Below are 23,133 nucleotides of genomic sequence, written 5' to 3' on the forward strand. Positions count from 1 at the left end.
CGCTCTATTTGGCGATATACTGCAGTTTGGCCTACTTCAGACATACTCGGATTTAAGTTTTTAATTCTGAGATCACATTTATCGCTCCTTTTTACTTTTGGTGATGATTTCTACAAATGTTATCCTATGCAACATAAATAATTTTCGAATCATCTTAAAATATTAAACATTATTTTTCCATCTATATAAATTAAACATTATTTTTCCATCTATATTCTTTCTTTTTTTTTAAAATAAAATTAAAATATTTTAAATGTGATTTGCAATAATACTTTTCATCGTAGAAATTAAAATTGAACCTATTTCATTGTTTCAAGAGATAATTTTTCTTCCATTAAAGAATCATTGGATCTCATACACTCTTATCATTTTATTTTGTTCTTAAGCTATAAAAATGTAGCAAGAGATTTTATAGCTTATTAATATTTTTTCTGTCCTTTTTTATCTCCCATCCTTGAACGATTTAGAATATTTTCCTAACTCCTAAAATTAACATACAAAATATTTTTATGCCTACAATGCATGCAGCCTACAATATATTTTTTGTGCAATGATTGATTTAGATAATTACCGTGATTTTCGTTTATTTTCTAAATATATTCATCTGTGTCTTTACCCTCTAACTTTTTCAGATTTGCAGGTTTTTATCCATTTCGGAAGAAATCTCTCTCTGTGATGTCTGTCTGTTCGTCCGTCCATGTTCACGTGAATGCAATTGCACACAAAAACACAAACGCTAGTTGGCTGAAATTAAACATATAGATTTATGATTAGAAATATTGATCTGTATCAACTTTTGGATCTAATCCTTCAAAGGGCTCACTGTCTGTATCTTTATGAGTATGAGAATGCGATAACTCGAAAATGTAACGACTGAAATGATTGAAATTTGCTATCTAATATTTTCACCAAGATTGTCAAAAGAATATCAGATTGCCAGTGGAAAGACGAATATCGAAAATAATAACGAATATATTCCGTTTCCTTCATTGAATTATGAAGTACCAAACACCGCATATTGTATACAAACCAGTGGCATGGTCTTTCAAAAATTCCTCGCATACTCTCTAATAAAGGTGTTATCCCAGAGAACGCCTTGCAAGCCATTGGCGTACAATAGTAACGAAATATTAAACTTTGTCGTAGAATTAAGCATTTTTGCTGAATCTATTATGTGATTCTTGGCGAATTTTTTGGCAATTAATCCCTGACATGATGTTAATAGTATCCGACAATCGAATTGTGTTTTAGACGGATTTTTCCCTATCAATGGAAACAAAAAGTTGACACAGAATTATAACTGCAGTCCAATCACATACCAAATCTGATATATTTAAATCATTGTGTTTTTGAGTTATCGTGTTTATCTGCTTTCCAAGTTTAGACCAACCCCTTCTTGAATTTGGCTCAAAATTATTTAGATGTCTACACTAAAGATATTAAATCTGTGCACCGAGTTTTATCCGTCTAGCTCTCTTTATTTTGTAATTATCATGTTAACTTATATTCAAACTACCAGACAGACAGCGTCCTTGCATAGGGATAGCGCATCTTCCCCGTGATCTGGGTGTCCCGGGTTCGAATCCCGGTTCGGGCATGGTTGTTCTTCATCTGTGTTCTATCTGTGAGGTGTGCGAATGTCCCCCCCCCATGAAAAAAGGGGTTGTGCTAGCGAATGTGTGAGTTTCATCTTCATATGAGCTAGAAGTCAGACTTCTACCCTCGGGTGCTCAGGGGTATTTCCCTCAGAAGCTACTGCACCCCCTTTCCGTGGTAACGTGGGCACATCATCACCAGACAGATAGAACACTGTTTTACATAGGTGAAGCTGTAGCGCAGTTATGTACAGCTCATAAAGAATCGGTTATTAAAAGGGATTATATTTCTGGAATGATTAACGCAGATTATCTTTCAAACTAAAATGAAACGAAACTATATCATGCCGACATATTTTTATTCCAAAGCAAGCAACTTTTATCACCAATTTTAAAAGGACAAACTTGCGAAACAAAGATAATGATATAAAGATATAGCTGCTACAAAGCCATTTTAGAAAAGTGCTTTTGAAATATGAATGCCATAACCAACAAAACATAACCGACATCCAAAAGCACTAACTTAATATAAAGATTCGGTTTTTGCCATTGACAAAGTTCCCGCTCTTGGCGCTTTGCTTGGCGGTTATTTACGTTCTGATTTATGGTAACCTCGAAACGTGCTGGTTACGCATGATAGCAATCTCTTCAATTTCGTTCAAAGTTTTCCGCCTCGCAGTTCAGGTAAATCGGCATGGGATACTAAAAAAAATGCCTGCTTGTTTGGACGCAAAGGGGTGAGTGAGAAAAAACCATTCAGTTCATTCATAAGAGTTGGTAAACTTCTCTATTAGAATCGCATGTAGTAATGCTGAATATCTTATTTATCCAAAATGTCAAAATTTATTGTGAGCATCGTTTTTTTTTAATTGGATAGAGCTCATACAATAAGAAGAATATTTTACATGACTTCAAATTTTATTCATTTATTACTTAAAATAGAATGAAATTTTGCCAGAAATTACATGTTATCATGCACTGCATATTTTTCATTCCTAATGAGCTTCTAAAAATAATAAAGGCGGGAAATACTTAAGTTTATTTTAAGAGATGAATAAGCTGTTTGCTTTTTTTTTAATAATAAATTACAGAGTTTGTTTGATACTGAAATTTTCTATATAGATGGTTGAATTTCATTGCGTATATTTTTCTTCTGCGTTTCTTAATATTTCTGATTTGTGACCATGCTGCTTTTCTTTTAAACCATAAAAACATTTTCATATTACACTAATTGAAAAGTTTTAAATGAAATACCAAATTTGGTTTGAATAAAAATCCGAAGAATATCAGAAGTTTTATATTCGCTTTTTAATCATCAGAATGATACAAGAATACTGTTTTGGTATTTTCAGATTAAAGGAGCTATTTTAAAAATTATTATCACATCCCTCCCCTTCGCCCCCAGAAATTTGCAGTCTCATTAAATATTATGAAGGCGAAATGAGCTCCATTATAGACCTCAATAAATACTTAAATGCTTTAAAGCTTAAATAATACACTGCTACAAAGTATATTCGAACAAACAAGATAATTGATATTTTAATCCAGTGAATTTTTTGATTATGTATGATACTTTCACGTTGTGAATATTTTTATAATATTTCATGAGTAATTTCTGTATTTTTAATAGCAACATTTTACATTTGTAAAAAAATATCTATAAGCATTATATTTTATTTATTATAATTGTAACAAAATGTTTATTACATTTGTTACAAACGTTTAATTCAAAAAATACTGTGGCATGATCGGATATTAACATTTTTTCTTGTTTTGCATGAATAATTTTAATTTATTATTATGTTTATTGATTCAAATTGTAAATTCCATATAAATTATAAAATTAAAAACATCATTTCCGTATATTTAAAAGATAATCTTATCAGCCGAGTTGTCATCTCTAAAGAATGAAAATATCTTAAATATTCTATTTATTTGCTACTGCTTTTGCTTCTTCTTGTACTTTTTTTTGTTTGCTTTTGCATCAATATTTAATTAAAATTGTATAATATATTAAAAATTATTTAAATCTTTAGAAAAAATAAGTTTTTGGCGATTAAAATTTTTTTTTTTGGATACAGTCTGTTATTTTTAAGGAGATAAGAAATTTAAAATCGTTTGGTGCAAATGATGTTCGTTGAAAAGTAGTTAGATAAAATCGTTTGGTGAAAATGGTTATAATTTTGTTTAAAAATTATATTGTAAACCATAAGAGGAATTCTTATTGTAGTAATTATTTTATATAAAATGATTATCCATATATATTTGAAATTATATGAAAAACCAGTGAACCAGTTTCCCCTCAACCACTGCTTCATTTCGTCAATTTTTGTTTATGAAAACTCATGATCTTTAGTTATGTTTTCAGGAGTCGCCTTCCTTTATCCACCAAAATTCCAAATTCCAAAAACAACACATTCTCTTTTGGGAAAAACCACGCCAGAGTTTTTCGTAATTTTAACCCATTACCGATTCCGAAATATTCATACGAAAGTACTTGAGTTCTAGTTAGGTCATCATTAGAGATCTGTCCTAAAGTTTCAAGAGATATTTCAAAATAAATTGGGCAGAGACCCTAACTTAACGATTGGTCTAATTTCTCTAATTTTATTCGTCAATATATATATATATTTTAAATAATAAAAGAACCAATCCTCCTGCCCCAGTCACTGACCCTATTTTGTAATCTTTTATTTCATATGAAATCTCATTTCAAATAAATCATCTTCTTCTAAATAAAATAGCCTATCTCTCATTAACCCTCCCCCCTCATTTCCGAATAAAATGTCAAAATTTCTTTACATTCTGTATGGATAAAAAAAAATCCCGATAGAATGCGCCATTCTCAATCACTGTACTTATTTTACCAACTTCTATTTTATCAAAAAACTCATGACTTTGAGATACGTTAACAATGATTGCCTGCCCAATTTCCTTTTCCATTTTCTAGAGCTACTGTAAAATAAAAACCATGACATGGGGGCTAGCCTCAATAATTGGACCGATTTCGCCAACTAATCTCGCCATTTAGCATGCGTTGCTAACCAGTCAGAATACTTTTTATTTATTGTGCTAATATAATTTAAAATACTACTTTTAATGCGGTGATGTGATGCATTTCATCAAAGTTGGTTGACTTTGTTAACTAGCAAAATTAAGGGCGGAAAGCTAGTCGCTGTAGGCGGCTAATTAAATTATTGTGTATTGTTTCTGTACATAAAATAGTTTGTTATGTTTTAATCCCTCTTTGCAAGCTGATGGAAATTTCTATCATAACATTTAGCGAACAAAAAAATAAATAAATAAAATGTCACAATAATTACCTCGGGTTTGAATTTATCGTTCCGTTGTTTGTTGTGGTTGGAAGAAACGTGTGATTTCTTAAATATTTTTTATGACTAACCGGAGATTGTTTTGCTAATAAAATCGATAATGAGTGGAGAAATTTAGAAAAGAGGGAGACATTGAAGATTTTGTACTGAGCTTAACATGTAAATATGCATGATGATGGATATTTCCACCATACTGTTTTTAATTATTCCATATTGTATATTTATACTAGGATTTTTTAAAAACATTTTTCTTGTTATCTACGGCATAAATTATATCACCCTGATTTATTTTATCAAAAAAAAATCATGCTATAGAGGGTTGAAAATAGATTTGTCTGCGTTGGCATTTAGCATTTTTCTTGCGAATAGCGTTTACATCATATATCTGATTTAATGCTATAAAAAAGGTCTTCTTACTCAATGAGCTTAGGAAAGCCATTGATACAAGAGGGCGCTTAAAATTTATTACCCTGTTTTTTACTTAAATTTTGAATAAACAAATATTTAATTGTAATTTTATGTATATGGAAAGCAAAAATGTGTTTAGGGTTAATAACTAAACAACCACTGATTTTGTAGAATTACATGAAATATATCGACTCAAAAAATATTCAAATATAAACGATCATTGAGAAAATGCCAAACTATAAGCGTTTTAAAGTTTGTTGAGGTCGACAGTTGCATGCTATACCTAAAATCAGAATACTGAATTAAATTTAGTTCTTTCTACAAAACTCTGCAGTAAAGAATATTGTGCGTTGGATTCCAACAAAATGTGATTTAATTATGTGTGATGATTGCTTTAAAGAATTGTTTTGGCATGAGTATCTTTTGATACGCAATAATAAAATTATTAATCATTTTTAAAAGATACCGATTCTCAAAACTTTAAAATTTTAATCGGAGAATAAATTACTGCATTTTACAACTAGAATCTTTTAATGTGTAAATATTTCCTTTGGGTCATTAACTCTCAAATTCTTAGCTGCAATTATGATGGAGTGGCAAATTACTCTGGGGCACGAGCGCTCATAGTTCTCAAGCTCACCATGATGATATATTTGAAATTTTGAGGAAAATCCACATTCTGGACCTGTTGGAGTCTGAAAAACATATTTTGATATGACTATAATTTCTGACCTGTGTAAAATTTTGGCATTATATTTGTCGGTTTATCTGCTTGTCTGTCTGTGAACAGGATAACTCAAAAATGCTTTGATCTAGACAGGTGAAATTTGGTATATGGAATTACAACGAAATTTTAGATTTCCATCGAATTTTGAGCGAAATCAATTCGCAGGAAGTCTGTCTGTCTAGCTGTTTGAGCACAAGTGAACTTGGTAGTTGTAAAACGCAAAAATCTAGGTAGATAAAATTCGGCACCACAGGTTTAGAATCTAAAATATAGATACTTATCAAATTTTGAAGAAAATTCTTCAAACGAGTGACCGTCTGTTGGTCTATATTTTCGAGTGCATGTAAACGCAATGGCTTCAATCAAAGAAATTTACTATATGATTTTGAGATGATAATTGTTGTTCCGAGTCAAATTTTGGTTTAAATCGGTTTGAACAAAAAACGTTTAAAATACCTATTCAAACGATAGATTAAGTAAAAATCCGAGATTCGCGCGAAAAATCTATATTTCGTAACTATTGTTCACCAATGCCATGCAAAGAATTTTGAACAAGGTCCACAATTTCATGTGGAGGAAGGGAAATAAGCTTTTTACTGGACAGAATGAGGGAAAATTTCGGGGAAACCACTCTCGCTAGTTATACTTTTTAATTCCCGTTAATCAATTAATGTTTAGCCTTCCATAACTATGATAGAAAAAAACTAAAAAGAATCTAATAGTATTTATTTGAATCAAAAAATTATTTTAAATGAAAATGAAATGACCATCATTAAACAAAAATACCCCATGGATATCATATCAGTCAAAAACTTTTTGCTTTTCATTACTGTCATTTCCTGCTTTTAAAGAAAGTGAAGAGGACCGGTATATTGACCCAGTCCGTCGCAAGAGGAAGGTATCTGGCCACTGACCATATCAATATGCAAAACTCGGGCCATGGCGGTTGCGTTCTATTTGTGTCAGACGGTTGTTCGAAAAAAAAAAAAAAAGTAATCAGACGGTGAGCTCTCCAGTAACGAGATCAGGAAAAAACATATATTATTTGTCGATAACTGAAGAAAAACAATTGTAATTTCGATTTCTGAATTAAAGAGGCAATGTAAAAATATTGAGATTTTATTCATTTGGTTTCTGGTTCAATCACCTCATTTGAATGACTTAAACCAAAAAATAACTATGAAAATAATTTATTGGCGAAAGTGTTGTGTTTTATTCTTTTAAATTTTAGAATTTATAATTATTTTGTTTCCTTCTCATATATATTTTTATTTGATTCATTGAAATTTCAGACAGTTTTAAAAGAACAATCATGTTCTATTTATTTAAAATGAACTGCCATTTATATAAAAGTAAAATTTTGAATGGCTCGACCTTTATTTTTCTTGATTGCAGAATTTTTCAAAAGCTAGAATCAATTTATCTTTTGATAATAAAAGTTCAAGATACGCATATTTAATTTTGTATGATAAATGGCACTTTTTTAATATACGTAATTGCTTTTATTGGGGTTAAAAAATGGCGCAAAACATCTTATGATTTTAAAATATATTCTACTTAGTTTTTTTACTACTCTTAGTTATTTTCAGAAGTCAGAAAAAAGCTTTTAGCCGCAATAACATTTAACATTACTTCAATTGTTATTTATTCGGATTTTTTATAGTGTATGTTTGCTAAAGACCGATAGTAAGAATAAAATCGAGAAGTATCAGCTTATATAGGATTTCATTAGCACGTGATAAATACCACAGATGCCTTGTATAATGTTTGATACCGCATAGTATTCATAATAGTGTACACAGTATCGCGCAAAATATTATCATACAATATCGTGATGTTATACCATGTTGTTTTGAGAGGTTTTTTTTAGTTTTGTGCTAAATTTAAATAAAAATTTTCTATCAATGCTGTCTTTCCTTTTGGTTATTTTAAATACCATTAACATTATGAGTGCAAATACTTGATAAGTCAGCCATCTGACTCTCCGACCCGCCACGAAGGCACATGGATTTAAACCATAAAACTGAATGACCGGACCGCCGCAACAGCAACACTGGCGGGAACTGTGGTTGAGTCCCAATGGCCATCACCGGCTACGGTGCAACCCTCCCCGAAGGAAGTACGTCCCGTCATCGATGGGGGAGTCAGATCTCCCACCTACTTGTGTATCCTCCAGGGTGGCGAGATCCAACCACCATACCGGAAGCATCTCATTCTCATTTCGAGGTGCCCCCGGGGGTGCAAATACTTGATAAAGTAAAAACCGAGTATCCGGTTCGGAACTATCCGGCCTAGTTTTCTTTTATCCTAATTAAATGAGGAAGACAAGGCGTTGCATTGGCAACATTGCCAAGGCATTGGAAACGGGCGTCTATTGCGAACCATGTCGTGTGCAAAATACAAGTTGTGACACGGAAAGAGCAACGTTCTGCTCGTTATTCATTGTTTCGTCAGTGTGTAACGGACCTCAATGGTTGCCGTTGTTACTGAATATAACTGCACAGTACGTAGAGTATTCGTAAATTTTTCTTGGGGTATACTTAATGTTTTTTCAAATGTACCACAATGAAGATTACAGAATTTATGTTAAAATGTGAACAATTTATATTTTTGAACTTATTTTTCCCTCTAATAAATTTTTGAAGCATGTAATGCAATGTATGAATTACCAGTACAGAGCCTTCTATTTTAACTCGAAACGTTACCGACAACTACTTCTATGATTCACTGCGCTGTGGGCCGCGTTCTCATTCTATGTGGCTTGAATTAAATGGAAGGCTTTGTACTCAATAAGAAGTGAGAAAATACGTATTATAACAGGACAGTTTTGGTATAAAAACATTGTCTTCTGGTATTGGTGACCAAAGAACTCTGGCCTATGCGGCGTTTTTGTTATTCGGCCGGCCCTTCCGCCACATTAGGCCGTAAACTCGGGAGTCTACTAGCATTTTCTTCCTTAGAAAAATTATTTAAAACTTAAAATCTATTGAATCTATTCTCATCTTTCTTTTGCTGGGAAAAGAAATATTATTTTTCTTTATTCTTATAGCCTCAAAATTGAAAGACCAATTAGCTACAAATGCCCTTTCTATTAGCACGCAAAATGTTGGTCGTGTGCATAGACACTTCATCAGTCAGCACGTCCTTCTGGTGTTTAAATATTTGCGCCAGTCTCGACTCTGTATCTGCAGAGTGTTAAATGCATCAGAAAGAAGCGATTCTGTCATATTTGAAGAATTTTAAGTGGCTTATTTATCATCGAGGCCTTTTGCCGTGTTCTGTTGAAATTTGAATTTTACGAAAGCTTACTTGATTATTTTTAAACTTCATCCCTTCTCCATCATCAGCGCGTGTCAAAATGCTTTGAAACAATTCCTCGAAAAATCGATAACCTTAATCTCCTGGATATCAGCCCCGAAATAGTCATACTCGGATGAAGAGTTTTGCAATGGCGGAGATAAGGAGTTACAAGATAAAGTATTTCGCGTGTGTCATTTTTCTTTTCTCTCTGCTTTTTTTTATTGCGTTGCGACTACTTATCAGTTTGGATTCTGTTTTTAAGGGAAAGTTTTCTGAAATATGAATGCTGATTTATAAGATTTGATTTAGGTAGACTGGTTAGGGCATTTTGTGTTATTGATGGTCCTTGATGGATAGAAGATGTAGTGAGATAATACACATACGCTATTAAAATAATCTCACGAGAATGCTTTACCCTCCATCGTCTGTTTACCTCTATTGCATTAGGTGTGTTTTTAGATTTACAAATTTGGCACTCACAAAAAATTTTATTTATCAAAGCCGTCTATTTATTTTTGAGTGATCGTATTCACACGATTCAAAGGGTACATAAATATGAGCAGCTTTATACCAGAATTTGCTATCATCACTAATAATGCTAAATCATTGTATTTTTGATTTATTATTTAGCATTTAAGTTAACAATTAGAGGCTGTTTTAGCGTTTTGATTTTCAGAAATATATTCCAGTATAAGATGTACAGAAAAACTTTATATTGAGATTATGGCAGATATTTTTGTATAAATTCATTGAAAAGTATCTTTTCTAATCACTTACTAATAGAACATCTTCGTATTAAAAATATAACGGAAAATGAAATCTTATTAAGAAATATTGGTGAAATATATAATTTTTATCAGATTTAGATAAAAAAATCATAATTCTAGTGGCGTCTTTACTTCTTAAAGCGAAACAGATTAAGATGATCGAAACTATTTTTAAATCTTTAATTTATATATATATATATATATATATATATATATATATATATATATATATATATATATATATATATATATATATATATATATATATATATATATATATATATATATAATATGTCATTAGAAGAGAAATCATTACACACACACACACACACACACATATATATATATATGTGTGTGTGTGTGTAGTGATTTCTCTTAATCTAATTTAAGTCTTAATTAATTTCCTAATTTTTATCTTAATTTAAGGCCATATTAACTTCATTCTAAAGTGTTGTCTTATTTCCTAATCTATTTTTTACTTTTTTTATTAAAATAATCCTACATGCTCTCTGTAAAACTGCTCAAATGAGCGAGATCTCACGCTCCGAGAGAAGGGATAAAACTCCTTAATGCTTAGCACATTTTTTTAAAGATTCCTGAATTTCCCAATTCTAAATCTACACGCGTCAAAGAAATACTTTAAAAATCTCATTATAAAATCACTGAGGGAATAATTTTAGCGTCTTTCACTGTTTTGTCGCGATGTATACTGACGTATTTCTTACCACTTATTCTGGAACATAAATCCTGCCTCCCTGGATGGAACAAATAGAAGTTAAAAATTCAGAAGTGTCTTCTCTTCGGCCAAGAGTTATATCGGCCACGAGTATATATATATATTATACATAAATTTCATAAGCAAAAAGATTGTCAAAAAAATTGCTTAAAAAATTGTGGATTTTTCAGAAATATTTGAAATAAAAATAAACACACTAATCCTAGAGGTTGATTTCATGGAGCTATTTTTTTCTGAAAATTGTTTGTTTGACCTAAGCATGCAATCTTATTTCCACTATTCTTTTTTATATATATTTTGATACCTAAACACGAATTTATTGAACCATCACGCAGCAAGCATTAAATCTGGTTAAAGAAATTCATTTTCGACCGAGTTAAATAGAGTGTCAGAAATTTCTAATGTTACAAAATTGAGAAAATTTGCAACCCGATGATTAAATTCCCAGATACGTAAGCAATTTATAAATAAATGCAAATGATGAAAGAATAAACGCTAACTTTTGCAACCCATTGCCAAACTTATAATGAAACGTTATTGCTTTTTTCTTTTTGTTGTAGAAATACCTTGTTTTTTCCTAGTAAAACTTAAATAGGCGGTCAACCTTTTTCAAAATTGTTGTATAGTAATTTCAAAATTGTTTTAAAAATAGTATCTAAATGTTACTTTAACTTTTTACCTAACAACCAATATTAATTTTGACTCTTTTTTACAAAATCAGATTTTCTAAATAGAACTAAGTTTCTACATGAAAATATTCTTCATTTTGAGTCAAAATTTAAAATACTTTAATGTATTAAAATATTTTGGATAAAATAATGTGAGAGAATTATTTTAATCATTTTTTTTATCTTTATAAAACAAATTTTCCAGCTATTTGTTCTGATATAAAATAAGTGTTTTATCATAAAAGTTATTAACAACAAACAAAAACAAAAGCATTGAATATATTAATATCATTTATAAAAAATTTTTAATGAAAATTTTCTAATTTCGATATAAAAAATGAATTTTGACACCCACAATTAAAAGAATCCCGTCAATGCTACATTATATTTTGTTTGCCTCACTCCTAAATTTAGAAGTAACGGTACACCATAGATTTGATGCTCGAAGAAAAATAACAGACAGACAAATAACTATAATAACCTAAGCGTATATGCTGTCCTTACAATCTGTGACCCGAAGCATTTTCATTGCAGCATTTTGTCCATGGTGAGAGATAAGAGAGAAAGATAGGATTTTCATCTTTGACGAAGAACAATGTTATACACCGCATTATGTGCAAATCAGTTCAAATAACCCTTACCAGCCGAGTTATGACTTTGCATGTATACGCAGTCTGACATAATGGCAATGAACATAGTGATTAAATAACATACTGACATTTGAGAAGACTTTTTGGGTAAACATTTTTGAAAGAACCTGTATTCTGTTTTCTTGCCCTCGAAATTCCCGTGTTTCAATAGATGCATTATTTTTGCTCACGTGTTAGTAACTTAGATAATAAATTCTATCGATGGATGTTATACTCTTATGTGAAAAAGTATTGAATAATAGATGAAAGACAAGTAAAGTTAAAAACACCAGGCGGGTGTGGTCTCTCCAAAACTTTCTTGCATACCCTCTTATAAAGGAGTTTTCCCAGAGACCCCTTGCATGGCATTCGCGTACAATGGCTACGAAATATTAACCTTTGGCGTGAATTTACCATTTTTATTTAATATATCATGTGATCCTTGGCGAGAATTTTTGACGATTAATCCTTGGCATGTTGTTAATAGTATTCGAGAATCGAGTGTGTTTTAAGACACGTTTTTCGCAACCAATTGAAACAAAAATTTGATACAGTAGTACACTTGTAGTCACAAAATCACATACCAAATTTGATATATTTAAATCATTGCTTTTTTTAAGTTATTGTGTTTATGTGCATGAGAAAGTACAGACCGACCGACTGTCAATCCGTTGTTGGATTTGGCTCAAAATTTCATAGGTGCCTACGCTACAGCTGCTAAATCTGTGTACTGAAATGTATCCATCCAGTTCTCTTTGTTTTGTAGTTATGTTAACTTACATTCGTACAGTCGGACAGACAGACTTCTTCTACACTAATTTTGCTCAAAATTTGATAGAGATCTACACATTTGGTGCAAATACAGTATACAAAATGTAATGTATCCAACTCAAAGCGTTTTCGAATTACCTTTGTCAGAGACAGATAAAACATTTTTCGTATGTGTTTTTTCGAACTCGGGAAAAGTGTGAAACGCGGAGATTTGTCAAAATCGCGAGTTCGAATTTTTTCATGATTACACTATTTTTCCATACTTCATATACGAGAAAATAAAAAGAATGTAAATTAATTTTGCATCTATCGCATTCCGAATCCGGTTTCAAAACTAAAGTACATTGTCGAAAGTGTATCAATAATGCTTCAATTTACTAACGATTCATATGACAGCAAGCATTTCTTGAGTTATAAGTTGAATTTTAATATTTGATTTTCATACTGGGTATTTAATATATATAAAGCCTTCTCGAACCTTATGCCTCTTATTAATGAGTTAGCGTTTTATGCTGAAATAAATTTCATCAAAATTCTTTCTTCCGTTTCAAAAATTTGATGAATTATAAAAACAGTCCGAATATTCCATTTTCTTCGACAATTAAATCTGCCATAATTTTTTAGCAGATATTTTTCAGTTTATATATATATTTTAAGTTTTAATATGATATAAAAACATAACACTTTGCTTTACATTCTCTTCTTTTTTGAATTTCAAAATTCTTTCTAAACGTAACGAATACTTGATATATAATTTGAAAATTCCGGAATCTTGTTGCAAATCTTTATAGAGCTATATTTTACCTTGTCAGGGTAGTTCGAAGAATTCTTTGTAAAACTAATTCAGATTGAATATGCTACACATGAAACTTGATTTATTACTTGGTTAAGTTTTTTTCTCCTCATAGTTTTTTGAAAGAAAATGATTAATGATTTTTAATGATTTTTTAAAAAAATACGTGGGGATTCTTTGATATTTTCTTTTTGATAAGACATGGCTTTTCCTATATGTTCTTCCAATTATCCGGTAGACCTCTCGTCTGATACCTGTTGAATTAGTGAAGAATAATTGGACTGAGCGGCAGTTCTATTGTTGGGCACATAAAGAAAAAAATATGTTTATTCAAATTCCGCACACACATTTTGAAACTGTTGGAGCATTTCACTATATTTATACTGTTTTATTAATAAAGTTTAACTGAACGGCCACTTTTTTCCACTTGGATCACAATTACGTGAAATTGTGTCAAAATGAACTTTTCATACATTAAATCAAAAGTTTTAATTACATTTCTAAATTAAGAAATGTCACTTCCTATACCTCTGAGGACTTCAGTATGTTTTCGATTATGGGATCTTTCACCTTTTGGGGCAAAGAAATGATGTTCCAACAAGTCTGCGGTGTAGGCTACTGGGTCAGAAGTCCCTAAAGTGACTTTACAGCATTTGCTTTTTTTTTTTTAACTGCATTTGCTTTTTTTTTTTTTTAACTGAGCGGGTTTTATTTGTTTGTTTGTTTGCTTCCTCTCCTCATCATTATTAAATTTATTGGGAAATGGAGAGTTCGCATGCAATCATTAGAGAGTTAGTGCAGTTAGCAAAAGATCAGAAGTTTCGGGAAAAAACAATTTTGTGAAGGTCACCTTTCCGAATTTTATTATTCTTACTTAAAAATGCATTATCTTAAAGTTTTCGAGGAACTCAACTAACTTAAAATGGTTGTATAAAAGTTTGAAATGACTATTATTTCCTGAATAATTAAACTTATTTTGTTTACCATTGAAAATTTTATTTTTAAAATACACGCAGGAGTAAATATTCCTTATAGGTTTGATATTATTTCCTGAATAATTAAACTTGTTTTGTTTACTATTGAAAATTTTATTTTTAAACTACATGCAAAGAAAAACATTCCTTATATGTCTGATACTAGCATTAAATGACCCATTTATTTCGAGAGTATGTATTTGATACTAATGTGAAATCTGGTTATTGATCAAGTCTGCTATTTTTTTAATCCAATCACACTAGTTTATTCATGTCTATATTGTTTAAGTATATTTCTTTCAATTTTCAGAAGAACAGTTATGTAAATATACGAAGAATTCAGGGAAGAAAAATTATCTTCAGCTAAATTGCGTGAAATGTTCTTATTTTCTTTTATAAATATTGAAAAGTGCATGTGCTATACAAAAGTTTACTTGATTAGTATCAATGCATTATAATATATAATTTGGATGAAAATCATAATAGAATTATATTTATTTATTTGTTCAGATTTTGCAGAACTTCAATGAAAAACACACCATGGAGATGAGCATCATGTTTATAATAATGAATGATCCATAGAATGCCAAAGCTACTCTTTTATTTTCAGCCAGGAAATACTTCAAATTATTAGAAACTTTCTTTTAAAATTTGCTTTAATTAACTTTTTTTTCATATGTTATAGATTAAACTATTCTTTTCAGAATGTATATACTTCATTGGAGGGCAAAAATGTTCCAAAATTTTTAAAAAACAAGCAAGAAACTGGAAAAACATACTTATTAACAAACAGTAAAAGATCATTAAAAATTTTAGAATATTCCTTTAGTTTATTTCTTCATTTTGTTTATTCGAACATTTCGACTTCTATATAAACAACAGTAATGCAGAACTATCGTTTGTACAAAATAGATTTAATAAGTATCGATTTAAAAACATACTTTTATTTGTATACTAAAACATATATTTTTTATTTTAATTATTTCCTACTTTTTAATTTTTAATTCATAATTCTTTATAAAATACACTGTATATCAACAATAATATGGAATTACGATTTAATTAAGTAGATTGTTTAGCCAATAATTAAATTCTGGAAATATTAAAATAGAATACATAAGTATATAAAATTTCAAAATATTAGTATATTAGGAAGTGAAAGGAAAATAGACAATAAACTTTCTTCTTTACAAGCTTGAAACAAATCATAGTAAATAAAGATATTTAAAGAAATTATAAAATACAGATTTTAAATTGAAAAAAAAATTGTTTTATATATTTCACGAATAATGACTTACAAAATATAGCGAAATATTTATCCTAAACAAATTGTTTTAGATAAGAAATGGAGTTATAAAGCCAAATATTGAATATGTACAAATTACATAATATATATTTAATACTTTGAAGAAAGAATGTGATTGTATTAAGTAAAAGTATCATTTATTTATTATGGAATCGATGAAATTGTGCGTTTTAAAAAGTTTATATACTCAATATGTTTTCAAATTAAACACAAATGAATTTTAATACACAAAATTAATAAAAAAAAAGTCTTCAGATAGTCTTTGAAATTATTTCAGGCATATAAAAACCAAGTCATTTTTTGGAACAGAATATCGGAAGCGCGAAGAAAACAGATACCTTTTGACGAATAAGTAAAAGAAAAGAACGTGACAGATAAAAATCAAATGAAATACAAATTATCTGTAATACATATACACAGTTGTAACACAAAAAGTTGAATATTAAAATGCAGAATATAGATTCAAGTATTAGCAGAATATAGATTCTCGGTAATATAGCAACACAAATGCAAATTAAAAATTCGAATGCAACATCGACAATAGCTCGGAAAACGCAGCGTTAATACAAATTTCCGTCAACACAATTGCAGCGTTAAAAATCGAATGATGTATGACAGATACATTGGCAAGGAGAAGGCAATATGAATAGAATACACATTCTCGTTTAACACAGATCGCAATTGCAACACAAAAAGTCTAACACAACATGATAGATAAATGCTTGGGCGAAAGCAATATGGAAGATAATGCTTTGGAAAATTTAAACGCTCAAAGAATTTGGCGTCCGAAGTTATTATTGGCTTCATATGTTCATATTCACATAACTGTGCTGTTGCATTTCTATAAATATGTATTCCAATGCCTTCTCTGTTGCACAATTTATTTAGTCCATCATTTCTTTTTACTCAATTTACTTTAAAATATCGTCCTTTCCGTTTAAAAATGACTTGTTTCTGTTTTTCTGACTTGCTTTTTAAGTTTATCCAAGGACTTTCAATTAATTTTTATATAGGGTTATCAATATATTTCATTTAGAGAATTCGTTTTATTAAATTTTGATATATCTAATTGAATAGGTGGTATGTATATATTTGTAAAATCTAGGGGTTGTGTTCTTCTTTGAACTATCTCGCATATTCTCTAATAAAGGAATTATTCCATCATCTTACCTCATAAAATGTGGAATTTAGACAAGACTAAGAACGCCATGAGTTCCCAAAACGCCACCAGTCCAGCACATTGCAGTTTCGTGCTTTGTATATTATAAAGGAAACCGAATATACAAATCGGGCACCTATTTTCGACTGACTGAAACAGAAAACATATCTATAATTGTAGTATCAAGATCATACACCAACTTTCATTTATTTAAGTAGCTTCGTTTTTATGTTATTGTATTTGTATGCGTGCGATTGTAGTGATTAGTAGACGGTCAGTCCTTTGACAGATATGGTACAATATTTGATACGGATGTACTCTTTAAATACTAAATCTGCGTTCCAAATTTTATCCATCTCATTCTTTATATTTTGTAAATTTTGTGTTTACCTGTATTCGGACAGACAGACAGATTTCCTGTGAATAGATCTCGTTCAATTCTCGTTGAAAGGAATCCATAAGTTGGGGGCAAAGATTACTTATTAAATTTCTTTAGTCTAGCTCAAAGGATTTTTCAACTGTCGTGCTTACAGACAGATACACATAATTTATGAAACGTTTTTTTCTGTATCAGGGAGATGTGGAACGTAGAAATTAGTCAAAATCTTGTGTTCGAATTTTTCAATGATTATTATACTTTCTTTTTGTATATTTCTGACACAAGAAAGTAAAAATATTGAACTTATTACGAAAAATTTAAATGGTTGCAAATTATTAATATGTTTTAAAAAGAGTTCAATCAACTTCATTTCATCTTGCATTCTTCGTACAACTAGCACTTAAAAATAAACTCATTTACAGTAAAGCCTTTGTTCGTCCTTGGTTCTAATTAGGCTTCCATTGTAAATACCCCTCATTTCCTCTGTCCTTGAGTACATCACATTTTTCTTGTGCCCTTACCCTTTGTTTGAACATAAAGTAATTTTCGATACAAGAAATGCTATTTAATATCTTTCAATAATTTCATACTTGATTCCAAGGATTTCTTGTGTCTCTACTTATGCTCTTATCTGGATAAGAGTTGTGGCTCTATAGCTTTATTAACTTGTCCGACAAAAGTTAACTACCTGATGTCATTGTTTCTACTTATCAAAGAATCAATTCCGAATGTTGCTTCATCCTAAAGCTTGTTTAGTTTTATTCGATTTATTAGTATATTGTTTAAGGTTAAGATACTTAATTAACTTCTCAAGTGTGATATTCATTGATTTTTTTTGAAAAAAAATCTCTTTTGATTAGACAAACACAGGTCATTGAAAAAGTCTGTGCAAAAACGGAATCGAATTTTGAGAACATGGCAAAGATTTGATTAAATATTCCATTTGTAGAAAAACATTCGATTTTTTCCTGTGTCATGTTTTAATGAATGTTTTTTTAAATACACATATAAATTATTTTACAATAAAGATTATTTTAAACTCTAAATTAGGCATTGAAGCGTAGGAAAATATTTATTGGTGAACTTTACAAAATTCAAAAAATTTGAGAAGAACAATAATTTTTAATATTCTTGTGGGAAGATTTGTTGAAATTTTTTCATTTACTCAGAGCTATTTCGAAGAAAAAATATATTGTAAAAACAAGAGAGAGAGTTACATTTTTATTAATAATTCAAATACACGACTATTTTATTTGTTAATAGGACAATAATTTACAATATAAAATTTGAGCGTAAATTTAGTGGGGTTTTTTTTGTTTTTTTTTTGAAATAAGCACTTTTGGAAGCGAATCTTCTGAAAGCCAAAGTTCGAATATTCATTTTTAATACAGCCTTTTTGCTATATCAGAATCATATTTATCGTTTTCGTTTTTCATAGTTTTTTAATCATTTTTTTGCCGAATATACAAGAAGAATTGGAATAATTTAATTAAAATACTGTTTAAAAAATAATGACGAAGATTCATAATGTTAAAGTTTTGATTTTATTTTAAAATCACAGCATAGGAAAAAACATCTTGACAGTTTTTCTGCTCTCATAGATTCCTGAGACAAATACAATTCGAAATTCTCCTTTGTTTTTGTTTTTCATACAAGTAAGTGTGGTATTTTCATTGTTGCAGAACTTAGATCCAAGGGTTTCACGTTCTTTTGTTTCCTTTTATTTTATGAACGAAGATCACTGAAAAGCTGACATATAAACATAAAGCGAATAAAAATAGCGTCTTTAAGATTGAAAAGATGCTGGATTATGACATACAAGAATCGAATATGTATCTCCTTGGAATACATTCGGTGTCTAAATCTGTTCTTTCATACCTGATTCTTTTTTTGGTTTTTTATTTGAGAAACAATATTTCAAGGAAAAATCATATTTAGTTAAAAGGTATATTTAGTTTTACAAATAATTTCTCTTAAAAATTAATAAAAAAAATGAAATCACTAAATAGAATAAATAAAAAGCAAAAAAATATAGAACAACAATTTGAAAAATATAATAACCTCTATCTTTCTAGTCATTAATTTGTGACATACTTTACCATTTCAGTATTATTATTTTTATTTTCTGAAATGAAGCGTACTTCATAAATTTTATAACTTTTGCTTATTTTGAACACATTTCTGATGTTTGAAATATATATATAGTCCTGCCTTCTGATAGACGGATCTCATTTTTTCCTAATAGATAACGGCTATTATTTTTTTATTAAAAGGAGACGTTTCTTTCTAATTAAAATATAGTAATTGTTTATTTTTTTAGATATAACGGCTGTTTGAACAATAAAGCAGAATTTCTAAAATTTGTAATGAATACAATTTTTATTAGCTTGCATATTTGCACCTCAGTGTTGGCGGAATTTCAATTTGAAAGTCTGGAAAAAAAATCGCTTCTTTTTTTCACAAATAAAATTTGATTATCTTTTGGATGTCCTTAGACAAAAATAGATAGTAAAAACTACAAGATTTACCAGAATTATATTTAAATAGTCTGTATATTGAAGGAAATTCGAATTTTATATTATTAATTTCACTTCACGTCAAAAAAAAAGAAATTTGAATTGGATTTCTATTGGATACCTGAGTTCTAATACAGGCCAAGTTAATTTCAGTCCTTAGTTTAGTTCAATGCTTGTTCAGTATTGATTTAAATATTAAATAGACTTTATAATCCGTTGTAGAAGTCACACACATCATTATCAGCGAAGGGTTTTAATCTGTTGGTATAGACATTCTTTCTATAGATATAATAAAAACATCTATTGTGTCACCTTCTGTGTCAAATTTAAGGGATTGAATTTTAAAAAAAAAACCCTTTTGCACAAGAAATTAATGTAAATAAAAAGCAAGAAAATATGAGTTACCTCTGTTAGTCACATTTTCATCCTTAAATGATGGCAGTGAGTCTAACGGGAACAGAATCTCTTTATTGTTATGTTCTTCTGGTTCCCATTTTTTTTTTCCTTTAAAGTATAATAATGAGCTCTGATAAGAATGGAATTCAGTTCTAATAAGAATATTAAGTTAATATCTAGTTCTCATTAGAATATTTAGTTATTAATTATCAGAAATAAGAATATTTCTTATAAGAATAAAATTCAGTTCTAACGAGAATACAAATTTGCTTTTCTGTATGTAAAATTTAAGTTGCAACGGATAAAAAACGGATAATAAATGCAGATTTTATGAACATGTGTTAGATATTATGACTAATGTAAGGAAAATTTCATAATATATTTACTGATTTCTTATTTTTTGTTAGTAATGTATATTGATTGGAAATTCAGATTATGAAAATGTGCTGGATTTCAAAAATGCAAGAAATGTATTGATAACATTTTCAAATGTATGTACATATTTAAATAGAATTATGAAATAAAAGCAAAACGACACAAAAGATAACATTCTTCATTATTCTTGCATACTTATCATATTGCCAATTGATGGTTATCTCTTGTAAGCATAATGTTACGTTAACGTTAAAAATATCGTACGATGTGAAGATAACATTCTTCATTATTCTTGCATACTTATCATATTGCCAATTGATGGTTATCTCTTGTAAGCATAATGTTACGTTAACGTTAAAAATATCGTACGATGTGAAGATAACATTCTTCATTATTCTTGCATACTTATCATATTGCCAACTTGTAAGCATAATGAGGAACGTTAAAATTATCGTACGAAGTGAAGCGTATCAAATAATAGTCAGCATTCCTAAATTTTTCCATGATTTATAAAAAAAAAAAAATCTGCAAAAATGAATCGTTAGAACTTGAAATTTCATCATCTGATGTCCGCTCTTTTCAAAGCAGTTGAATGATACTTTCAGAAATAATATTTAAGCTTAAGATTTTTACAATACAGTATGAAATTATCCAGCTGTAATTCATGCATTTAAAAAAATAATCTTAAAGTACCATCTATCATCCAGATTTTGCTAACAATAAAAACTATAAACAAAAATTAGGAATTCAAACGAAAGATAAAATTTATTTGAAAAGCATATTGAATTATAATATTTGGAGTTTATAATATTGATATAAAGAATGTTGGCGTAAATGTTAAGTCAAAAAAATTTTACTTATTCTTTTAAATATATTGAATTAGGTTTATTGTTTTTTAAGGTATTAGAACAAAGAAGCTCTGAATCATAATTTGTTATACTAAGAAAATTCTTTGTCTGGTTGAGGATTGATTTTAATCCTCTTTTAAAGTCATTTGTCATATATATCCAACGAGTGCAAATGGAGCTTCGGGGCACACACTTGTTTGAATCGTGAAATAGCTCCCACTGTGCTTTTATTGTAAATGGATTTGTGCTGTCGGAAGTGCTGAAGCCTGTGAATTCGGGCACTCACTTGATTTTTTCCCATATCCTACAACTTCTTTTGCTTCATGTGAACTTCACACGGATCCCAAATGCATCTCTCCATCGTAAGTGATCCCCCCCCCCTTTCTTCCAGAATTCAGGGTTGTTACTCGGTTCGCTTGCCTCTACTGGAACTAAGCAGATCAAATTATTTGAAACGATTTTTCGGTCCTCAAAGCGAGAAAACGCAGTTGTCTGTTGCTCTTTGGGTTAATAGGCTCGAATGTCGTCGCTCCTTGTTTTTGTTTTCTTTCCCGATTATTTGCATATCGAGTTCAGTTTGTTACCCTGAGGTGGGATCAATGAGTTGCAGACACTCGGGTGAGTAATCGAACCCATATTTCTTTGTCTTCGTGTGATATTACCCATTTTTTGGAAACTAGGTAGCAGTTTTTCTCTTGCAAACCTAGACTGCAGCTACTTCCGACAGGTTGTTTAAAATGTAAAGAGAAGCGTAGAAAATTTGATTGGTCTCGTATCGTCGAGTATACGTGAATTTTTGAACTCGAGAACTGAGTCACGAACATCCTGTTTATTAACGTAGAAAAATTTCTGAATTTGTTTCTGTCATATGTTCAACGAATATCAGGTTTTAGTGAGACTCTAAGGGTAAATTACAATAAACATTTTGCGAAGAAAATCAAAGGTGCAATTTACCTTTTGAAACATAAGCATGAAACGAAACAAATTGTTTCCATAAACTTTTGAACAGTAACATGTATCCTTTCAAAGCCGTTTCTGCTTTCTCGCATATGTAATAATGAAGAAGTATAGCAATCTACAAAAAATTCAAACTCGTTATTTTGACGTATTCCCACGTTTTAGACCTCCCTGTGTTGGAAAAATACTTTTTGGAGAAATGTCTGTCTGTCTGATAAATTTAAAATTCATATTGTAGACACCTATCAAATTTTGAGCAAAATTCAACTAGGACTTCATCGACTCTAGATCTATACTTTCAGAAACGTGAAAACGCGATAACTCAAAAATGCAATAACTTAAGTGTACCAAATTTGCTGTATGATTTTGTGACTGTAATTTTAACTCTGGTCAAATTTTGGTTCGATTAGGTTAGAAAAAAATTTCCTAAAATTCAAATTCGATTTTCAGATACTATTTGCCGCCAAAAAACTCGATAAGGATTCGATACGATAAAT

General features: G+C 29.9%; 1 protein-coding gene across 1 annotated transcript in view; it reads left to right on the forward strand.

Moving 5' to 3' along the window:
- The first annotated feature begins 2,254 nt into the window (after window positions 1-2,254).
- Window positions 2,255-23,133, forward strand: part of LOC129971406 (uncharacterized) — a 97,156-nt gene continuing 76,277 nt past the window's right edge. Inside the window, exon 1 of the mRNA XM_056085162.1 lies at window positions 2,255-2,332. The gene's annotated coding sequence lies outside the window, so the exon portion shown is untranslated. The remainder of the gene's footprint in view (window positions 2,333-23,133) is intronic.

The sequence above is a fragment of the Argiope bruennichi genome, chromosome 1 (assembly GCF_947563725.1).
Source record: "Argiope bruennichi chromosome 1, qqArgBrue1.1, whole genome shotgun sequence".
NCBI lineage: Eukaryota > Metazoa > Arthropoda > Arachnida > Araneae > Araneidae > Argiope > Argiope bruennichi.